The sequence below is a fragment of the Dermacentor silvarum genome, chromosome 7 (assembly GCF_013339745.2).
Source record: "Dermacentor silvarum isolate Dsil-2018 chromosome 7, BIME_Dsil_1.4, whole genome shotgun sequence".
Taxonomy (NCBI): domain Eukaryota; kingdom Metazoa; phylum Arthropoda; class Arachnida; order Ixodida; family Ixodidae; genus Dermacentor; species Dermacentor silvarum.
Window position 1 is genome coordinate 91,797,358 of NC_051160.1, and position 22,425 is coordinate 91,819,782.

Here is a 22,425-nt window from a genome sequence, read left to right on the forward strand (position 1 = left end):
CTAATATAGTAGTATTATAGAAATCACTATTTTGTGGACATTACAAGCATTTAGGTTACATTGCAAACAAATCTGATCACTAAAATAACAGGCAAGGGTCAATATCTGCTAAATTTCATAGCAAACCAAGGAGTTACCACTATAAAACTAGCATTATGTTAGTGTAACCGGAGCTGCTTAGGAGTCAGAGTAGATTACCCAATTTTGATAGCGTGTACTTCGCCATATATAGTTCAGCTTTCCAGGCCACAATTCGACACGTCTGAGGCGTTAACAAGACCCTGGCACGGGAGCTGCGATCATATTGCCGCGCCCTTATGTACATAAAGCCACGATGGTGACGACAAAGACGATCTGCTCGAGAGTGTGCGCAGGCTCAATAGAAGAAGATTGCATTCCCTGTTCTCGTGTGGGCCGATAGAGTGCGACAGAATGACTTCTCGCAGTTAAAGATCCCGTTCTCGGTGAACCGCAACACTGGTGGATGTGCGGGGCACTACACTCATCGCCTCATGATCAGGACTCCTTTGAGAACCACTACGTCCAACCCAGCGAGACATCCCCACGTCGAGACGCCTGTACACCGCGCTAGCCGCCGCCTGTATGGTCTGAGCCCAGAATTCGGTCTCCTGCAAGAACCACCACTGCTCCAGAAATGGCGCTGCAAAGCCCAAAACAACTGACGGTTCAAAACATTATAATTCCAGCGAGCTTTCATGGCGGCACGCATGAATATGTTGAAGACTAGCTGGACCAGTATGAGCCCGTAGCCTATGCATGAGCCCTAGCCCGTAGCCTATGAGCCCGTAGCACTGGCATACCGGCCAGAAGCTGTCGAACGAGTATTTCGCCCTCAAAGGGAACAGAAGAATATGGCTCATGAACCATGAGGGAAGCTTGCCAAACTGGGACGAGTTTAGCGGTATACGTTACTTGCGATCTTCGGAAATACGAATCGACGGGATTACGCTCAACGCGTTCTTAAGTCGCCTATCCGAAAGCCACATGAGGATGTTGCGATGTATGCCGTAGACATGGCACGTTTGTTTCGCCGCGCCGATCCCAACATGACCGAGTGAAAACGCTGAGTCATCTCACGTGTGGCGTAAAATAACAGCTCTTTGGTGGCCTTGTAGGCACCCCACCGACCACAGTGGACGAGTGCATTAGGGAGGCCACAGAAATCGAGCGGGCGCGGTAGCAGCGCTATCAGCAATATGACCGGCAAGCTTGCGGAGCGTCTGCAGGAGACAGAGTACTGGCGGCCATCAACGAAATGTCTCTTAGTCAATTGAAAGAGAGATTGTGTGCGCGCAGACTTCAAAGCAAACAGCGACGCCGGACGAGTTCACAGTCGCCTCCCTCGTTCAAGTCGTGCGCCGAGAACTCCGACAAGCCTCCCGAACCATGCGCGTTGCACCTCCAGTACCATGCCTTGAGCCAAGCTTCGAGCCAGGCACATACAGCTACGCCGACGCTGTCATTCGTCCACTGTCTAGAATACTGACGCCACAGTACTGTCGCGCCCACCTGTCACAGCCTGGGCCCAACGAGATCCTTTTTGGCGACCCCAGCAGCTTCGCAGGACTGATATGTGGCGCACCGCCAATCAGCTCACATTGTGCTACAAGTGTGGAGAACCAGGACACATTTTTGGCTTCTGCCCTGATCGCCAGACTGGCTACCAGGGAAATTCACCTGCTGCTACAAACCGTCAGCTTGATGAATGCCATGGCCTCTTAGATGACAGCCTTACTGGAGGGCAAGTAAGCCCATATAATATCCGGTCGCAGTCACTGTTTCCAACACGTTTTTCTTTCAAAAACCGCCGCAATTTTGCCGACGGGGTGAGAGGGAGGTCTCCCAAGTTCACGGTGGAGAAGCTTATTTGCAACCTTTGCCCCGGAGGTCACTGCTTTCAAAGAATTGCTGAAAAGCTCCCAGCATTATACCAAGAACGCAGCAGATCGACGACAATCTACCAGAGTAGATCGCCGATAAAATTATGAGTACCGACTTCCCTGTAATCGTTGATGGGCGCGAAGTGACGGCCTTAGTTGACACTGCTGACGACTTTTCTATAATGAGCGATCCCTTGGCAGACAATCTTGAGAAGGTTAAAACGCAATGAACGGGCACTTCCACTCGAAATGCTGGAGGTCAGCTGATGACGCTTACAGGCTCATGTAAAGCAAGACTCGAGATTGGGAATATTTATTTTTCGCTACCTTCGTCATTTTACCACAGTGCTGCATACCGCTCATACTAGCATTGACTTCTTGTGGGAATATGGCGCCGGGGATAACATACGCGACGGCATGGTCACTTTTTGTAGTTGTAGAGACACGACGACCCATGGTGCAGACCCACAACATTGGTGTGTTTACACCACCCCTATCATGCTGTCTTGTTCCGGTTATTTCCGACGCAGAGTACAACGAAGCATGGAGTTTCCTACAAGTACTAGAGGTGTTGCATCCCGAATCGGCAGGGCGCATTCTTTGGTTGTTTCCATCGAGGCAGCCCCTTTCATCAGCGTGGTCCGGATGGCGACAGTGCCCGACACCGGCGGTGACGGGCAAACAAGCGCACCAAATCGGCCAATGCCCATCCTTTGGGTGCTTCCCCCGATGCCATCCCCTTCATCAGCGACCGTCTACGTGGCGACGCGGCCCGACACTGGCTATTGACGCGATCACAAACAAGCTCCCTTAGAAGCGGCCACAACCACCACCATTCGTGGAAGCGGGGATCAGCGCGAAGGTCACTCTCCCGACCTTGGCAAGGTCGGGAGAGTGACAAAACGCTGTGTAAACAAAACGCTGTGTAAACGTACGACTTAGGGAGCATGAGCTCTCTCTTCAAGGGGTTGAACCACGTCATCTTCCGGTACATTGTAACTCATGCGGGTGTCGCCCCCTTTTTGACAAGACTTCTATCATCTTTAAACACACTAACCAGTTGACAAGAGAAATCGCTGAGGCATACAATATAACGATTAGAGGCACGGGATGCATCAGTGAACCATCGATCGCTCTTCATGACAAGGAATTTCATTACTTCTGCAACTTTTGATTATGCCTAGTTTGTCGCCACGGCCTTGATGTATCACTGTGTCTTGCGCAAGTCATGGTTCTTTGAAATGTTTTGTATATATATTAGACGATCCTTCAATAAAATATCAGTTGAGAGTCAGCGCCGTGTTGTCGTCTTTCCTTCCTTTTGTCCCTGTATTGTTTGCGCTGTTACGATACTTAAGATGAATTCGTGGAAAGTGTGTGAAGCCCCTTTTTCCCGATTGCCTCGTCCTTGCTTCGACGGTCGGATATCAGGGGCGCGGAGGCGGAGTTCTGTAGACAATACGACCCTTCTGATTGGCCGCATTAAGACCATCGAATTCCCTTGTGTAGGAACTAGGGAAGACGACTGCTTTATAAGCGAACACATTTGGTTCAGAGGGTGTGTCCTGACGTGTTTTTGTGTGTGCTCAGACATGTAGTGAGCGGAGACATTCAAAGTTCTCCGCCATGGAGTGGGTATCCATAACTGGAGCCACTGGTAATATGAAGAATAAACCATTTTTCTCTCGCTCTTGCTCCCGGACGTCCTCATCCATGTGGCTAGAAGTATCACTGGCTTAAACGCTACCCCGGGTCCCAACAGAGGGCACTCTAGCCTCGCTATCAATCAACCACCATGGTAATGGTGGGTGGGACATGGATGTCCTGATCATCCTGCTTGGGGTTTCAGACGTTCTTGTGGCTTGATTTCTTGCACTTTACATAAGACTAAAGTGGCCTAAATGTCGAATGAAGTTATATTTCGTTGAATGCAGAGGGAAGACTTTACAAGCACGCCTAATCGCTGCTGATTGCAGTGGTTAAGCTTGCCTGTTAAGTCCGTGAGGTAATGGTGTTAATATTGGGCTTCTGTGCTAGCGGATCCTGTGCACGCAACCTGGCGTCGGACAATTTTTATAACGCTTATTTTAGTATTTATAACGCATTGCTGTCTTAAAAAGGATCACTTTGTAAAGTCACGAAGCTATTTTAAGCCGGAAGGACGAAGTTGAGGCAAACCCATGTACAGTTCAGCAGCATTCGCATGCGGGCTGAACTGGCCTGCTTGCACTTCCCGTGGATAATAGCGCCACTGTTCACTCTAATAATTACTCGAACAAGTAACTGCACTTTTACTGTGTCAAGGTGTTGCGGTAGTTCGTGGCAGTGTCAGCTTAACAGATGGACGCGCTGACTTGCTACTGACAAATTTCACAAACGAACACGGTACATCAGCAAAGGCACCGCGGTAGCATACTTTGACGAAATAAACAGTGTTCAGTACTGTTTTGCTGCTCAAGAGCGAGCAGTCGCTGATATGGCACGGCGTGTACCCATCATCGACGTTGGCCTAAGGTTAACACCGAAAGATAGACAAGAATCTTCTCGAACTGCTTGACTAGTTCAAGCATTGTTTCTCCTCAGCGTCTCGAGTTGGCCAAACGCCGCTGACTAAGCACCACGTAATCACGGGTGAGACTGGAATGACCCATTCGACAGAACCCGCACCGTATGGCTCAGAAAGAAAATGAGGCAATAGGACAGGTCCAGAAAATGCTAGATGATGATGTAATCCAGCCGTGAAAAAGCCCTTGGGCAGCGTCAGTGGTGCTCGTAAATAGAAGGATGGTAGCTTGCGGCCCTAAAACAATAGCCTTAAGGGCACTGTGTCGCAGAAAATCCGGCATTGGCGACGACGTAAGCGCCGGCGTCGTTGGCGGAAATAATCATCACGAACCACCCCGACTAGGCAGGCACTTCGCGTGGCGCAAGGCGTTAGCGAGCAAAAATTTAATTTCTCAAAGTAAAATCTGTCAGAAAAATCGTAAAGTACGACTTAGCCACAACATACAGACGTAATAGCGTCAGATTGTAATTTGAATATGAGACAAAAAAGCCTGATAAGCCACCAGAGATCTTTGAATTCTATTGCGTTTCACTCTTAAAGGCGAAGCTTAAGCATCCTCCAAGTTTTTGTATTGGCTATCGCAAACTGAACCGTGTTACAAAGATGTTCATTCACGGCCATGCATGACTGATTCTCTCGACAGGCTACCGCATGCTCGTTTCTTCTCATCCATGGATCTAAAAAATGTCACAGTTTCGCCCTAAGGGCGAAGCAATGAATGCGATAGCAAGACAGCAATGTCATACGAAGTAAGGTGAGCGGCTTTGGTAGCAATACGAATTGTAGTAAACATGAGCTGATTAAGAGACTCGATGACCACGAGAAGGCGCGTGTGAAACGGCGGTGTTGATGAGATGCGCTTCCCGTGGGCAGCGCGTGCGAAGGGACACACCTGTAGCGCTGCACTGCCGATCCGGGCAGCATTGCATGTGTAGCGTGCGTTGGAAAATGTGGCCCGTCTATTACGAACTGAATGAACAAGCGTGGTGTGAGCGCGGGCAAACACGAAGAGGTCACACGGAATGACAGCAGACAACGACTGTCAAAACGCTGGCAGCAAGCATACGCCGCCGCGGGCGAAGGTACGTGCGGTCTATCGCTTCAACGGAAACTGAGCGGCGAATGCACGGCGCATAAAGGTCAGAGCCGTGTGGAGATAAGAGACGGTGCGAGCGAGCGACAAGCGCGGTTGTTGGCAGAGAAGTACGCTCCCCCCCCCCTCGCCCCCCCCCCTGCTCCCTCCGGCGCTGGCTTCCTGCTTCCTTGCTTACGCGTGGGAGATTGAGTGCGTTCGCTCTCCGTGATAGCGCGCGTCCCGCACGCTTCCGCTCGGGCATACGGCGCGCGGCGAAGATTTTATCTATAGGGAACCTCATGGCGACGGCGACGGCGACGGCGACGACGACGGCAGAAATCCGGTTGAAGTGTCCATATAATTGCTATCGCAATAAAAGTGGGTACTGGCAAATCGACGTCGATGAGCGTGATCGAGAGAAGACTGCTTTCGTGCCGCCTGATGGGTTTGACGATTGCCGGGTTCTTCCCTTCCGTTTGTGCTTAGCCCCGGCCACGTTTCAGCGACTCATGGATATAGTTCTCTCCGGCGCCAATTGGAAGACTTGCTTGGTATACTTGGACGACGTAATTGGTCATTCGGCCACATTCGAGGAAGATCCTGAACAGCTCACCTCTGTTCATCAAGCCATACGGTCTGCTGCACTCACATTACAACCAGAGAAATGCCGCATTGGCTTTGAAGAACTTCAGTTCCTGGGTAACGTGGTCAGCCATGACGGTGTTAGAGTAGATCCCGATAAAACTGCTGCCGTCGTGAAGCTTCCAATGCCTGAGGTCAAGGACGCCGTGCGGGGCCTTCTAGCCTGTTACCGGCGTTCTATCGAGGGTTTTGCACGCATTGCCTGTCCGCTCACCAGCCTCACAAGAGAATACGTCGAAATGAGGCCACCGTGGCCGGGATTCGTTAGTGCTTCCTCACGCTGAGAAGCGCAACACCAAACGGTGTTGCAAACAGCGTAGCAGACCTGCGCCAAGAAGGCGGATTCTTTTACATATTGCTGTATTTTATAGCCATTGTGTAGAAAATGAGTAAATAGTACAGAAATTAGCGCGTTGAAGATACGTGTGTGTTCTAGTGTAAGCCAATGACATTGCCCTATTCGCTGTCTATAAGGACAATGTTAGCTCATTATTATGAATCACTAACATTACTGAAATGTTTTGCGTGAGAAGCATCAGGCTAAACAATAAAGAAAATAGTATTAGTTTTTGACAGGACCATCGGAATGGCAGGCACAGTGTGTTTGAAAATATGCAGTGGTTCACGACACCCAGAACTTATATGGGGGTACTTCTGGATAAATATCGGAGAACGAGTCCCTCTGGTTTGACAAAAAGACGAATAAGATACCTGCGATAGCCGCAGCATGAGGTGGCCTAGAATTGTAGATTTTGGCACGCTGCCCTGCTTGTAACGTTTCTGTCGCTGCGAAAATGTATTTTCAGCAGGCACTGTATTGCACACGTAAGCACATTCAAAAATTTGACCACGTCTTTGCCAGGTTCATCGGGTGCTTTTCGTAGGAGCGAATATGAAGGGCAAATTTGTTTCAACTAGTAAAGACAGGTGATTTGTTGTTGTGTCCCTTATTTCTTCAGCATGAGTTATCACTATTCATGCTATGATTCACGAAAGATACCCGTTTCTGTGTGTGTTTTATTTTTTCTACCATGGTAACAGATGCCTAAATGTTTTGTTTCTTCAGCCACTAGTGCTCCTTATACAATGTCACGGTTCTTGTGCGAATTTGTGACGTCCTACTGTTTTCTTTGGAGCACGGTTTTTACTCGAGTACCATCCCATTGTAAACTAAGGGCGTCGTATGAAAGATCTTATCTAAAGTGTGTTCCCTATGCACTTGTATTGGTGAACGTGTCCAGAAGTGAGCAAGACATGTTAGAAAAGGCCGAAAAGATTTGGAGATCGGCGAACATTAGTTTTCCTTTTCAAGCTTTACACTGGAACCTTCCTGTTAGAGTGTGGTTAATGGAAAGAGGGATTTGTGTGCTATGGGGAAGCAGATGCTTTCTGTGCAACAAAACTAAAGCTACTGAAAATGTGTTCATTGATTTTAATAATGCCGTTTTCGTTTTGGTTATGTTACAGATAAATTTACAGATTTAACCATAACTTCACCCAACATTCGCTTTCTTTGTCACCTTAACGTGATTTTCAACATATCGACGTTACTTTTTACCCGGTATGCATGCACTCCGGCGCAGTCTGCTGGCATTAGACACTGTGATGTTAAAGGTCGATCTGAGCATGAATGCTTTGTGGAAATTGTTGTTAAAGTGTACGTGACGTGTATAAGACAATGACGGCGATGAATTTGCGATGTCAATATTCGCGGGTTTACCATGATCAAAAGTGCCTATTTACGCTTTTAGGGAAGCTAGAAATCAAGAGGAATAAATCGATCATGGCCTAGTGGTCAGATCATTAGGCTAATTGACTCTCAGGGCGAGATTCGACTCCTTAGTCGGTCCCGAACGTTTTTTATTACAGAGGTCCCCGAAATGAGGTGAAAAGAAAGCATACCCGCCTATCTACTTTCCTGCCACAAGGTGGCTGAAATAAGGTAAAAAATGATTCGCATTACAAAGCACGAACCAAGGAAATGGAAAGCTAGTCAAACGTTGGGTAAGCTGTATCAGGGACGCCGCCCCAGTGATGCACGTAAAACGCATTGTGTGTGCTGGTAATGATGATATGTGGGGTTTTATTGCGCAAGAACCAACGATGGTGAAAAGAGCCAATCAGTGGTATTCAATGATAAGCGGCAAATTTATAGAACTCAATGACAAATGGCAAATGTATAGAAGTAGCGTGGCTGTGAAGGGGCCTAAAGGTTGTCGCTGTAAAGGCAGTGAAATGTATACGTGCTAAAATAATAACAATGACTGGTGACGTGTGCCATGCACATGAAATATATGGTTTGAATGGATGACACACTGAAAAGTATATATATATATATATATATATATATATATATATATATATATATATATATATATATATAATCAGTAGTACTAATGCCCCGTCAAGGCCCTTAAACGCATGGGCGTATAGGCTCGCGTTCAACAAAACGCAACTGTCGCAGCAAAAGCCCCAGCTGGAAGGATGTGCTATTAAGTTCTTGGGCTAAAAACATGGAACACAACTTCATTTAGTTAGAACAGCTTAAGTTCCGAAGAAAGGTTCCGCATGAAGAGACATTGCTAGATGGAGAGGAGTATGCTGTGTTTAAGCTGCAGCGAAGTGCTCATTTCGGTTAACTTCCGCTTCCCGCCACTACAGTAAGACATTGAGTACGGTCGGTCTCTCGCTACATGTACTGCTAATGGCATGTTCACCGCCAGTCGATAGGTAATAATGGTTACCATATGGGAGCCCTTTTCGCAACGGACAAAAGCGGACACTAGTTCGTCGCACTTTTGCTATCGATTACCAATTACCTAAACGTGGTTTGAATAAATGGAACTTTTTCAAGGTTTCTTTGTGCCAAAGGGATTGACAGAACTGTCTGAGCTTCAAGTCTGTCGAAAGGATAGCTACAGAAGAGTTATAGGCTTTCGTTTTTATGGATGTAGCAATTTCGTCTGCAAGCATATTATCCGCCATGCCTCTATGCCGGGCACCCAAAATTAATCGACATGCTGGTTAAATGCATACATAGTGCACATAAGCGAAAATAGATAATTGTCTACAGGATTTTATGCTTTCGCAGATACATTAAAGCTTTGACAACAGTTGGCGAGTCTGTAAATATAATTGCCATTTGTATTTCGTTTGCTTAATGTGGGTGCTGCAGAGGATGTATGGGCATAGAGTACACAGTTAACGTAAACAAACTCACGACTTACTTTTAACGCATTAGAAAGCCTACCTGCTTAACATATATTACATCTAGTGAAGATTGTACGATATAATCCCACAATCGCGCTCACTTCCTATTCGTAGGGGGCACGCCGTGGTCAAAGGGGGTAGTCGAAAATTGTCCTCCTCCGTATTGTTGCTCCAGTCTCTTACCGCAATTTCTGGGCCCTGAGTGTCGAACTCGGGGGTGCCATCACCTCACAAGCGTGAAACTAACGCAGAAATGTGCACGCATGTAGGCACTCAAGCATGAGCACCGGTTTGAGTTTGATAAATTATACCTACTATGGCTGAGTGAGCTCTCTCAGAGGCCACCACGCCCGCTCATATGTGCAGACGTGCTGCCATTCTATGAGTCCTAGAACGCCGAGAAAGAGGCCAAATTCAGCTATAATTGCTTCATGCGTGGCGCGCCAACAGAACCATTTGTGCATATCAGAAATGCGTGGTGCAGTAATGGCTTCTTTCCTCTACACAATCATATCAAAGTGGGGCGCATGGGTTGTACGTTTACAAAGATTTCAGCAGTAATAGCATAACAGGTTTTTTTATATGTACTTTTAGCAAGCCACCTCTAAATCAAAATAAAAGAGGTCTCCCGTTATAAACCCGGACGAGTGACCACGTCAGAGAATTCGACTGGCTGCGGAAATGGACAGGTGCTACTTACCCGTCAGCGGCTAGAGCAGCTCGGGGTGGTCCGAAAAGATCAATGCCCCAATTGTGGGAAATGTGGAACTACGCACTGTTCGAGAGCATCGCGAAGTAATGGCGCCCGGTAAAGTGCCACGTTCTTTCTGTGTTCGAGCCAACTCTCGCTGCGGAATCAATCGCAGGCTTCTTGGGCAAAAAAAAAAAATGTCACAGTTTCGCCCTAAGGGCGAAGCAATGAATGCGATAGCAACACAGCAATGTCATACGAAGTAAGGTGAGCGGCTTTGGTAGCAACAACACGCAGAACTGTTGTCGACGCCATCGGCGTTTTGCCCGCGTTAGCTCAAAATGCGTGCGGCGTTGGTGACTGTTGCTGGAGCCTCTGATATAAATAGGCACTTGGTGCCGCAGCTAAACGTCGCCTCCCTTCCCTCCCCCTCCCCCACGGCCTCTCGCGCGTCCGAAGAAGGCGCGTTTGCTCTACATATATGGTGATTGTAAAGGAGAAAAGAGACGCCTACTTCTGCAGCCCTTAAGCGAGCACGGCGCAGAACGCGCGTTTGTTCTCCGCCGTGCGTTCACTCCCCGTGAAAGACGCGCCCCTCGCGCCCTTTCACTCGCACATACAGCGTTCGGCGCGCGGCGACGATTTCATCTCCAAATGACGTCATACGGAACCTCACGGCGACGGCGACGGCGACGGCGACGCCGACGGCAGAAATCTGCTTTTGAGTGTCCATATAATTGCTATCGCAATAAAAAAAACATGGATCGTCACACTTTTCGCGATGTCGCAACTGCGCTGCTCAGCGGGAGCGCGGCATCAGCCCAAGCGAGCGGACTTCCCACCCATGCTGCACACATAAAATATGCACCGCCAACTTTTCCACCAACCTGCGTCAATGATGAGGCTCTAAACTTGTGCGCTATCAATATTTCACAAGTGCCGCAGAACTCTGACGTAGAGCGTTCTTGCTGCGATTCTTCGAAATTAACGGCGTCAGCTAAAAACGAAATACCGTTCTCTGGCAGCGAACGAAGTTTGACCTTTTGAATGACGGAAACCGCCAGCTGGCGCGCAGGCTTAGGTCAGTGTATATCTGTCTGATATTTCGTGTGACGACAAAGTTAATAATTTTGGAAATTGTGGGGACGTGCTTCAAGTGGTGCCTTCGAGCGTAGTCCGTGAAAATTTTGGATCGATAGCATTGTTTGAGTTTACTTAAGTCAATTCTCGGTGTCAAAAGAATTCTCTCTACATTACAATAGCAAAGTGTGGAAGATGTCTTCGAGCGCAAGAAAGCGGTGGCGATGAGGGGTCACCGTCCAGTTTGGTCTGTACAATCTATTTTTTCGGTACAATTAGGGCTTGTTGCCTGTGCTTTAAAGCGAAGGCTTCTTTACTTACTTCCCTGTAGTTTGGCGTGGCCGATTAGTGTTCTGCTTCTAGCAGGGTAAACTCCGTAAATCTTAGAGAAAACATAATCGAAACTTGTCTGCTTTCGCTGTAAGGTGTTAACTCTCACAAACTATAAAAATTATGTCGAATTGTAAATTACAGTGTGATAAATAGGAGTGGTATTCGAGATACCGACACGGCTCTGTAATTTATACGACTTGCAGGGCCGCTTCTTGGCCCAGTGCAAGCTTCGTGCTTTTTCGAGGGGTCTAATGTGGCTCTTAATTTGAGCCAATCGGTATTTGAGCCAAAGGTATTTCAATGAGTAGACCTATAGCGAGGCACTCCCAAACAGCTGCGGCCTGGTTAAACCATTACTTAAGATTTAATAAAGTACAGTTGCACACATAACGTATCTCTTTGGATAGCAATTATTTGATGCGACTTAAGAAAGCCACAACTTACGCATTGGCTGACATGTTCTTTTGGTTAGAATAAAGGCGCTCGTTCAAATTAACCACACCTGTATCCCGTGTCCGGCATCCTGAAGTACCTCGAGCGGCCAGACTCGCGGCAATTTTTCGTGTACTCGCGGGCATCTTTCACGCTCAGAAGAACACTTTTATGTAGCACGAATTGAGCAACAGAATGCTGTGTCGGGAATTTTTAAGGGGAAAGCTTAAGGTATGTATGTTGGCGGTGTCTTTGGGGAAATTGCGCCGTGACGAAAAATGCCCGAAGCCACCCAAAACGCTCGGATTGACGTCACATTTCTTAGGGATGTTCCTGTTAACGAAGTAAATTAGTTGCCTTGAAAATAAAATTTCGCATATTTCGGTCTTGGTGAGAATCGAACACTTGCCTCGAGGTTGCGAGACGAGCACGTTTCCCTGAATCCATGGCTGATCCACCGTTCTGGCTTGTTAAAGGTGTGCCTATAGTTCATGCGTGATTCTACAATCACGTCGCAGCTATTTCTCTGACTACAGGTATGGCCTAGTGCGTTTACTAACATGCGGTACTTTAGGTACTACGTTAAGTGTTCACATGTGGCGTTCAGGACGTCGCCTTAGTGCCACATGTGTACTTCTCATTGCGGCTCGTTATGTATTGCAAGAAGTCTAGCCCCAATTGTATATCTTCATGCATTACCAATATGTCTTACAAAGAAGACTAACCCCGATTGTATAACTTCATGTATTTCCACATGTGCAGGAGGCTTTCGCCTTCTTTGTGCTACAAGAGTGTTACACCTGCCGAACTTTGCATGTTGCTCTACAATTTTCTAATTGACACTCTTAATCTTATTAGCATATTTGAGAAGCTGATTAAATAATTAAGATTAGAAATGTCATTAGGCGGAATGCAAGAAAAAAAGAAAAAATGAGAAAAAACAAGCGACGGCAAACAGCGTTAACTAGGTTCGGTCCAGCTACGTGGCATTTACATATTCCTAAAGTTTGGCCCAAGGTACGTGAAACAGCCTGTATACTCTAGACACTAAAGCACCATCATGCTGTCCGACTATCTAGGCCACAAGCAGGGCCCGCGCATGGAGTCTTATGAAGTCTAAAGGGACGTGCACTTGGTTTGGCTGCAAAAGTGACAAAACCAAGTAGGTGCATCGTCTCTCCTTTTTGAATAGGCTTTACAGGAGACCGGGCGATGTTCTGGCTCCCGCTGCTTGCATAAGGCTTTTGCGCACATACATTAACATTTCTGTTCAGTAAATGGATTCATAATAAACTTTGTCATATAACTGGTACAGCTGAGTGGAATGGCCAGTAAACCTCATGAGAAATCTCTGACCATTTCTTTGGTTGCTGAACAAAACCGGACGGTTATAATACGGTTAACATTATTAATGCACTTCACGAACTTTCCGGAGGCTGCCTTTCTGTCTGGCTACCTGCGCATTGGTGTTTCCGACTTTTCCTCTGTGGACCTCACGTCATCTCACGATGACGTGAGATGACTCTCACGATCATCTCACGATGGAACGTCATCTGGCTACTGGCAGATACCGCTGCATTCAGCTGACAAAGAGAAAACCGCTTTTAGGACCCCAGACGACCTGTTCGAATTCAACGTCATGCCGTTTGGTTTGTGCAACGCGCCTGCAACATTTGAAAGGTTTATGGACACGGTACTGCGCGGCCTGAAGTGGGAGATTTGTTTGTGTTATCTTGGCGACGTCGTCATTTTTGGCCGCACTTTTGCAGAGCACAACCATCGACTGGACATTGTTTTGACGTGCCGTGAACAAGCTGCCCTTACCCTCAACTTAAAGAAATGTTACGTTGGCCAACGAGTGGCGCTAGTACTTGGACATCTAGTGGACAAGCAGGGGGGTGCGACCAGACCCACAGAAGGTCGCTGCAGTTAGCGGCTTTAAACAACTGCTGTCACAACGCGAGCTGAGAAGCTTCTTGGGTCTTTGCTCGTAATTCCGACGTTTTGTGCCCAACTTTGCCGATACTGCCGACCTTCTGACTTCATTGCTGCGCAAGGATAACCCTTCCACCTGGACAGCAGACTGCGACTCCTCGTTTCGTCAACGGAAGTTGCTGCTCACTTCTGGACCTATACTTCGTCATTTTAACCCCTCTGCCAACAACAGAATTGCACATCGACGCAAGTGGAATCGGCCTAGGCGCCGTCCTCGTACAGCGCTTTGGTGGTGCCGAGCCTGCCATTGCATACGCCAGCCGTTCGTTGAGCAAGGCTGAACAGAATTACACCGTCACTGAGCAAGAGTGTCTCGCTGTCGTTTTTGCAGTCTAGAAGGTCTGGCCATATCTCTACGGGCGCCGCTTCATGATCGTTACTGATCACAATTCACTATGTTGGTTTTGTGGTCTCCGCGACCCGTCTCGCCGCCTTGCTCGATGGGCACTATGTTTAGAGGAATTTGACTTTTAAGTCCGTTACAAGAGTGGCCGACATCATGCGGACGCCGACTGTCTTTTGAGGCTTCCTCTACCAACAAGTGCATGTGACGTCGACAATTTGATGAGTTTCCGGCATCCATCGATGGCATTATTTTTCTCGACCTGGCCACCTTCCGGGAAGAGCAGCTTGACGACCGCAGCCTGGATGCCCTCTTCGCCTCAGCTGCTCAGCCGACCGGTAACAATGACTTTGTCATCCAAGATGGCCTGCTCTAGAAGAAGAATTATGCGGCTGATGGTGCGCGTCTCCTCTTAGTGGTTCCTAAAAAATTGAGAAACCACGTGCTCCGTGCTATGCATGACTACTCGACCACTGGGCACCTGGGTTTCACCAGAACATACCACCGCATTCAGAGCCGATTCTACTGGACTAGTATGCGACGGGATATAGAAAAGTAAGTGGCCAGTTGTAAGAAGTGCCAGCAATGCAAGCGCCCTAATACTGCTCTGGTCGGACTCCTTCACCCTGTAGCGCCACCGTCATCTCATTTCGGAATGGTTGGACTGGATCTTCCTTGCCCATTCCCGCGCTCGACAAACGCCATACGTTGAATTATAGTCTGCATCGACCATCTGACGCGTTATGCTGAAACCGCAGCGATGCCAACGGTGACGGCTCTTGATGTTTAGAGCTTCCCCCTGTCCTCCCTTATACTGCGTCATAGACCCCCTCGTGTTATTGTGAGCGATCGCGTTCGCCAGTTCGTGGCCGATGTAGTCGAAGAGCTCTTGCCTCCCTGTGCTTGCCGGTTTCGCCACGCGACCCCGTATTATCCGCAGACAAATGGTCTTGTCGAGCTCACTAACAGAATTTAGACCAACATGCTTTCGATGTACGTAGATCCCAGGCACAAAAATTGGGATGACGTCTTGCCTTTTATAACATATGCCTTCAACACTGCAAAGCATGAAACTACCGGCTACAGCCTTTTGTATCTTCTTTATGTCAGACCTCCCCACAGCTTCCTTGACCCCATTCTACCTTTTACTCGTCATGCGGACTCTTCTACTGCCCAGACTCTCTGCCGTGCTGAGGAAGCACACCGCATGGCTCAGCTCCGTACGTTGGCATCGCAGGACCGTTCCAAGATCAGCTGCGATTGACGACACAAGAATGTGTTGTATGACAAAGGGGACATAGTATGGCTATGGACACCTCTTCGCAAGCGCTGCCTGTACCATACGTTTCATGCTCGTTACACCGTACCTTTCGTCACCACCAATCGCCTAAGTGATGCGACCTATTCGATTGCTCGTCTCGTTTCTAATGGCTATCGGTCTAAGAAGACGCAGCTTTTTCACGTCGCTCGCCTGAAACGCTGTCATCTCCGTGACTCCGAGTGGACGTAACAGTTCCTCGCCCAGCGGGCTTCGTCTGTGAAGGGAGGAGTGTTACGCTAAAGCTACGGCAAGGACGGAAGAAGAGGAGAACGAAGTGCGCTTGTCTTTGTAGCAGCTCGGTGTCGGCGCGGTCCCTTTTCATCAATTCATCGTTTAAATAAATGCACCCCATCGTAACAACATTGTCTTTCAGGCCTTGCAACGGACCAGGAGGAACTGGCAAACATTCCGGGTCAGCGTGACAGGGAGCAATGTCATCATCATCATCAGCCTGTATTTTATGTCCACTGCAGGACGAAGGCCTCTCCCTGCGATCTCCAATTACCCCTGTCTTGCGCTAGCGTATTCCAACTTGCGCCTGCAAATTTCCTAACTTCATCATCCCATCTGGTTTTCTGCCGACCTCGACTGCGCTTCCCTTCTCTTGGTATCCATTCTGTAACCCTAATGGTCCACCGGTTATCCATCCTACGCATTATATGGCCTGCCCAGCTCTATTTCTTCCGCTTAATGTCGACTAGAATATCGCTATCCCCGTTTGTTCTATGATCCATACCGCTCTCTTCCTGTCTCTTAACGTTAGTCCTAAGATTTTTCGTTCCATCGCTCTTTGTGTGGTCCTTAACTTGTACTCGAGTTTGTAGGGATATTTAAATTTTAATGTCGCACATGATACAATTGAAAAATCTTATATTCTCCGCTAAGATTGTAAATGTGGCATTTAATACTTGGAATACTTTGACATCTCTTAAAAATTACTACCAGCTTGTAAGTTCCTAAACACCGAGGACAGCTGCTTAAAAGCTGCACCAGCTTTGGTGCATAACCACCGACATTCTTGCTTTTCTCGCAGACATTAGCTAAATTTCGATAAGATAGCCGAATTAGTTAGTGCCCGCTACAACAGCTTAGATGCAAAGGCAAAGGCTAGCAGCAACACGGGCATCTTACTAAGACGGTTGTTAACGTGCTGGAGTACACCCCAGTTAAATTTCTTATTCAGGTTTTGTCTGTCAAAAACAAACTTGCATTAATTCCTTCATCTGAAATCCGAAAAATAACTCTGCTGTTTGAAAAAGTATCCACATGCAGTTACTTAATTCTAAAGTTTTATGCAGCTCTTCCTTACAGACTATACAATTTTATCAGTTTCAGATTTTTAGCACAATGCAATATGGCTGCTGAACATCCATCGCTACATGCTTCAACAACAGGGAGAAATGCTGAATATAATTTTTAAGATACTGTCTTCCATGCTGTCTTCCACCTCACTGGCACCGTGCGCAGCCTTGATCGAGCAGCTTTTCAGCTGCTTGGAAGAACTGCTTGGATTTGACGAGAAATTGGACAGAGAAGCATGAAACTCTTTGGCATGTTCTCATGTTTTTTCTAGCTTACTTTGCTGTAGTTGCCAAATGTGGCAAGTTATGCTGCAATACTTTTCTGGGTGGAATGAATTTACTTTGAGTGTTACTGTTAATACATGATGGAAGATATTTCTCAATCTGATTCACTGTGTGAGCTTTTGAAATTGTTCTATTACTTCTCAGTGCTTCAGGTCTTATTGATGTTTTAGGTCTTAGGTCATTATAGGTCTTATTGAGGTCTTATTGATTGATCTTTTTGCATGTGTTCTGTGTGTTTGTGCAGGTTAATGACTTCGCGCAGAATGAGGGCAGCGTTGGAAACTGGGCAACCAAAATAATATGGACAAACTGTATAACAGATGAAGTGGCCGCAAATGTTTCCTGGAAGTGGCTGAAGGGGAAACATTGTTTCTGAGCACTGAAAATTGTCAAAGCAGTCAAAGGTTAGCAGCTTAATTCTTTAAAAATTGTAAATTTTATTGCAGCTCGATGCATACCCTCATTCGATATGGATGGGCCATTTATTAGACATCTTGCTTAATCTTTAATACGTTATATACACTGGGGAGCTCTTACCAGATGCGTAAGGTGCATTACCTCGGGCTGTCCCATGGTGAACTTGGGCTCTGCATGGAAAGTTTTCAAATATGTGTTGCTACATGGTAAGTGGGTCAAGTTATTCCCATTTAACGGCTCAAAATAAGAGACATATGCAGTGCACTGATGTTTGGGGACGTATAGCTTCAAGCTTGGGCAGACAAGCAAGTGAAGTGGAAACCAGCACAAAAAGCACTAGTGGCAGTAGCTCCAGTTAATGTTTTTTAAAGCTATGTGTAAGGGTATTTCTCCAGTGCCGTTTCTAAGGCTTCTTGGAAGTGCTGCATGGAGCTCTGCGTTCACTCACATACCAATGATTCATGTTGCACACTAATATGTGTTATGCTGAATACAGTGCTACATTCTAGTAGAAGGGATGATTAAGTGGACCTGTTTTAATGTCATGCTGTAAAATTTATTTCCAGCTGCTGTAAGCAAGGCGCCTAATAGCACTCCAGTCATCATCGAGCCTGCCATAAAATCTTGGTTGCAGCATGCATCCGAGCGTCTTGTGCCCAAAGCGCAAAAGCAGCGTTCCAGAACGGATGAAGTGCACCAAGCAAGAGGTGAATTTCTATGCAGCATGATGAAAGGCACGATGGCCATGCATACTTGTTTTTATTTCTTAAACTTGAACCAAAGAGGGATACATCATATGCCTCGTTTAAGTGATTAGTTTGTTTTCTCTTTTCCTAATACTTTGTAATAACAATGTTATAATGTTCCTTACCTACTACATTGCTATCTTTTTAGTATGGCAATTGTGAAATACTTGTAAACTGTGGGGTATGGTGCCCCAAAGCGACTGAGGCTAAAGGGCACAATGTAATCGAGAGCTCGGGATAAATTTAGACAACCTGCGGTTCTTTAGCATGCTATGACACCACAAAACACGGGCTTTTTGCATTTCGCCTCTATCGAAATGCGACTGCCACAGCTGAAATCGAAGCCGTGTCTTAAGGCCAGCAGCCCAACCACGAAACCACTGAGCCACTGCAGCGGGCTAGTGTACTTACGATGTTGAAATGGCTTTTCTGGTATATTGGCTCAAGTACTGCCTCCATTGAGTGGAGAAGAAACAGGCAAAAATTTCTGCTGCAACGTTGTTTGTGCAGAATTTTGTGCTTGAAGTCACGGTTTTTCGCAGTTTCCTTCTCCCTTGAATGACTGATTGCTGATACTTATGTGACTTTTCAGATTCCCAGTGACAAAGGGCGTGTGAAACAGGAATGCAGCAGAGAGCATTTTGTCTTCATGAAGTAGTTGTGGAGGGCAGCCACTCTACTGCAGTCTTTTTTTCTCCAAGTCATGGCGGCATGCCTTTGAATAGCCTTTTTTGTGCGTGTTGATTTCGGTAGATTTGCTGCTGACATGTTTCCTTTCTTTTAGTCCTTATACACTTTTTGTATTCCTTTACTTTGCGGTATTTTTTTTTCAGTCCTAGGCGGGTATTTCCATTGCAGTTTGTGTTCACATTTAAAGAAAGCCGAACTAGCTGGTAAACGTTCTTATTTATACATACAGCACAACACGCATAAATACACAGTACCACGTGCGTGTACTTCGTGTTGTGCATTGTCATGTAATGTGGTATGTCTAGATGTGAAGTTAATGTGTATGCTTGCTGCTATATTTCAGAATGTGATGGCTAAGTTCTAGTGCATCGCAATTTGGGGCTACGCTTAGTTTACCCCTAATGCCGCTTTTGTGTTATATATGACCATGATATATGTACAGTTCATTTGTTTCATCTCTTCTATATTTTATGCTATCATGCGTAGCATTATTTTCTAGGAGTCGGAAAGGCGGCAGTGTTTTTAGGAGTACTGCATGAGCACTCCAGTTTCAGTACATATCAACCTCTGCGTTCACTGCCATTCATTTCTTGCACAGGAAGAGGTGGAAGGGCTACTAGCGTATACCAAGTCAATGCCACACATAGTTCACGTTTAACCTTTCTGTGCCACTTCCAGTTTTATTTTTGTTACGAACAATAATTTCCTTCATTCTAGTTATTTTACTACGAAGTATTTAGTATCATTTATACTCGTCCTTGATGGCATCAGAATGTCTGCTTTCATCTAGTCATTTTACTTTTATGTGTCACATTGTACTTATTTTCTTGCCGTCAGCCCCCAGTTATTGCTAGTACCATGTTAGCATCACTGTTTCAGTTGTTGTTTGCATTTTATTTTACTGTCACCTACTTTTTCCAGAAGAGGAAACAGTATTGTATTTGTAGTGCATTGCAAGTTTGTCACATTTTAGCTTCTGTTTCCATAGTTTTGTTCATATGCGTGTGCAAGCCAAGGAGAAATCACTTGCTGTTTTATTGCGATAGCAATTATATGGACACTTAAACCGGATTTCTGCCGTCGGCGTCGCCGTCGTCGTCGCCGTCGCCGTGAGGTTCCCTATAGATAAAATCTTCGCCGCGCGCCGTATGCCCGAGCGGAAGCGTGCGGGACGCGCGCTATCACGGAGAGCGAACGCACTCAATCTCCCACGCGTAAGCAAGGAAGCAGGAAGCCAGCGCCGGAGGGAGCAGGGGGGGGGGGGGGGGGGGGAGCGCACTTCTCGGCCAACAACCGCGCCCGTCGCTCGCTCGCACCGTCTCTTATCTCCACACGGCTCTAACCTTTATGCGCCGTGCATTCGCCGCTCAGTTTCCGTTGAAGCGATAGACCACACGTACCTTCGCCCGCTGCGGCGTATGCTTGCTGCCAGCGTTTTGACAGTCGTTGTCTGCTGTCATTCCATGTGATCTCTTCGTGTTTGTGCGCGCTCACACCACGCTTGTTCATTCAGTTCGTAATAGTCGGGCCACATTTTCCAACGCACGCTACACATGCAATGCTGCCCGGATCGGCAGTGCAGCGCTACAGGTGTGTCCCTTCGCACGCGCTGCCCACGGGAAGCGCTTCTCATCAACACCACCGTTTCACACGCGCCTTCTCGTGGTCATCGAGTCTCTCTTCATGTCGGTCTACTTACACCGCAGCACACCTGCTTACTTAATCAGCTCATGTTTACTACAAATCATATTGCTACCAAAGCCGCTCACCTTACTTCGTATGACATTGCTGTGTTGCTATCGCATTCATTGCTTCGCCCTTAGGGCGAAACTGTGACATTTTTTGAAGTATTGCTAAAATTTTAAACAAAGGAACACTCCAAAGAAATTGGGTCTCACCTGTGTAGTATATTATGAGTGAGGATGCCTGTACCTATATGTTCCTTAGCTGCAACTGAAAGTAGGGACACGTTATAGCGTACTGATTGACAAGTTCTTTTTTTAATTTTGCGTGAATAGGAGCATCACCTCATGACTCATTTACTCTGATGGAAGTTGTTGCATTTATGTTTGTGTAAAACTGTATAAAAGAAAACATGAAAATTGTTGGGAAAAGACATTTAGTATTCCCCTAATTCCTTGCCAACCAAGGTAGTTCATCTTGTCAACGCTTGCTGAATTTGCACCAAAAGATGTTACGTAGGTATCACTTTTTGAATCCTGTGTATCAAGGCTTGCTTCTGTGGTTCCATGTGGCTGCGTTAATAGTATGCTTGTATGAAGCCAAATTAAAATGAATAATGTTGTCATGCTTATCACTTGAGAAGCAAAGTTGATTAAGTAGCTTATGAAAATGAAACAGAGAATCCATGTGTGCTCTTCATGTCTTGTATACCATGTCGGAGTGCTCTCTGATGTTTAGGTGAATAAGTGTACTGTAGTGAAAGAAGTGCACCATGTTCTTGGAGTACACTGAGAGCTATGCCTGGTCTTGCCAACCTTGATGTGTTTCTAAAGATGTATTGCTGATAGTGGTGCTTAGTAGATACTCTTATATTCTCTGATCTCATTTCACTTGCAGCACTTGGGGGCTGGAAATTTTTGGCTAGTGCTGCAAAAGCTGAATGATTGAATAATGATATGTGTGAAAATGTCTGTCCCTTTTGTGTAAACATAGCTTGCTTTTGGAATATGTGTTTAAAGAGTGTGCAAGTTGTATTTTCATTGGTAAAAATCAATACTGCATCATCTTTGCAGCACAGATTCTACAGATGGCTAATGTTTATATTAACTGTGCAATTCAGCCAATTATAAATATAAACAAACATCCGGCAGGCATCCCTTATTCCAAGGTTTGTGGTAGGGGTGTCTGACGGACATTAAGCAATGAAAACACAAACTACTTCCTGCGTCCATGGAACATTCGTATAGTCCGTTGCAGACATCCGCGGGACACCCTTAGGAGTGCGAATTTGTATGCGCTTTCTAGTCCTGCGGATGTCGGCCGTACATCCTTCAGCGATCTGCAGGCGTCCTACGGATGACCAAAATATCCAGAAGCGGTAGTCCAGTGGACGTCCAGAGGAGTTCAAAGGCCCATTTAGCAGTGGCCGGCCAGAAGCCATCATTTCGAGAGGAGGTCCAGAATGCAACTGTCTTCAATTGAACCCCAGAGGACTTAAGTCACGCATTTCCGTCTTTCGACAGTTTGTATTCGTGAATCATTTCCCCATTATTGTCATTTGTGACAAACCTGTCATCTCCCATCAGACTGTCCGGATAGGACTGCATTACGTCCTCCACCCACGGGCAATACAGCAAGATTATTGTTTTCATACACCGTGACTTGACATATGTTCATCACCCAGTGTCACCTGACAATAAAAATCAGCACGTGT

At 46.6% G+C, this 22,425-nt stretch overlaps 1 protein-coding gene across 3 annotated transcripts in view; it reads right to left on the minus strand.

Moving 5' to 3' along the window:
* Window positions 1-10,277, minus strand: part of LOC119459014 (glucoside xylosyltransferase 1-like) — a 276,245-nt gene extending 265,968 nt beyond the window's left edge. For all 3 annotated transcript variants that reach the window (XR_007467937.1, XR_007467936.1, XM_037720862.2), the window contains exon 1: window positions 10,095-10,277. The gene's annotated coding sequence lies outside the window, so the exon portion shown is untranslated. The remainder of the gene's footprint in view (window positions 1-10,094) is intronic.
* Window positions 10,278-22,425: the final 12,148 nt, after the last annotated feature.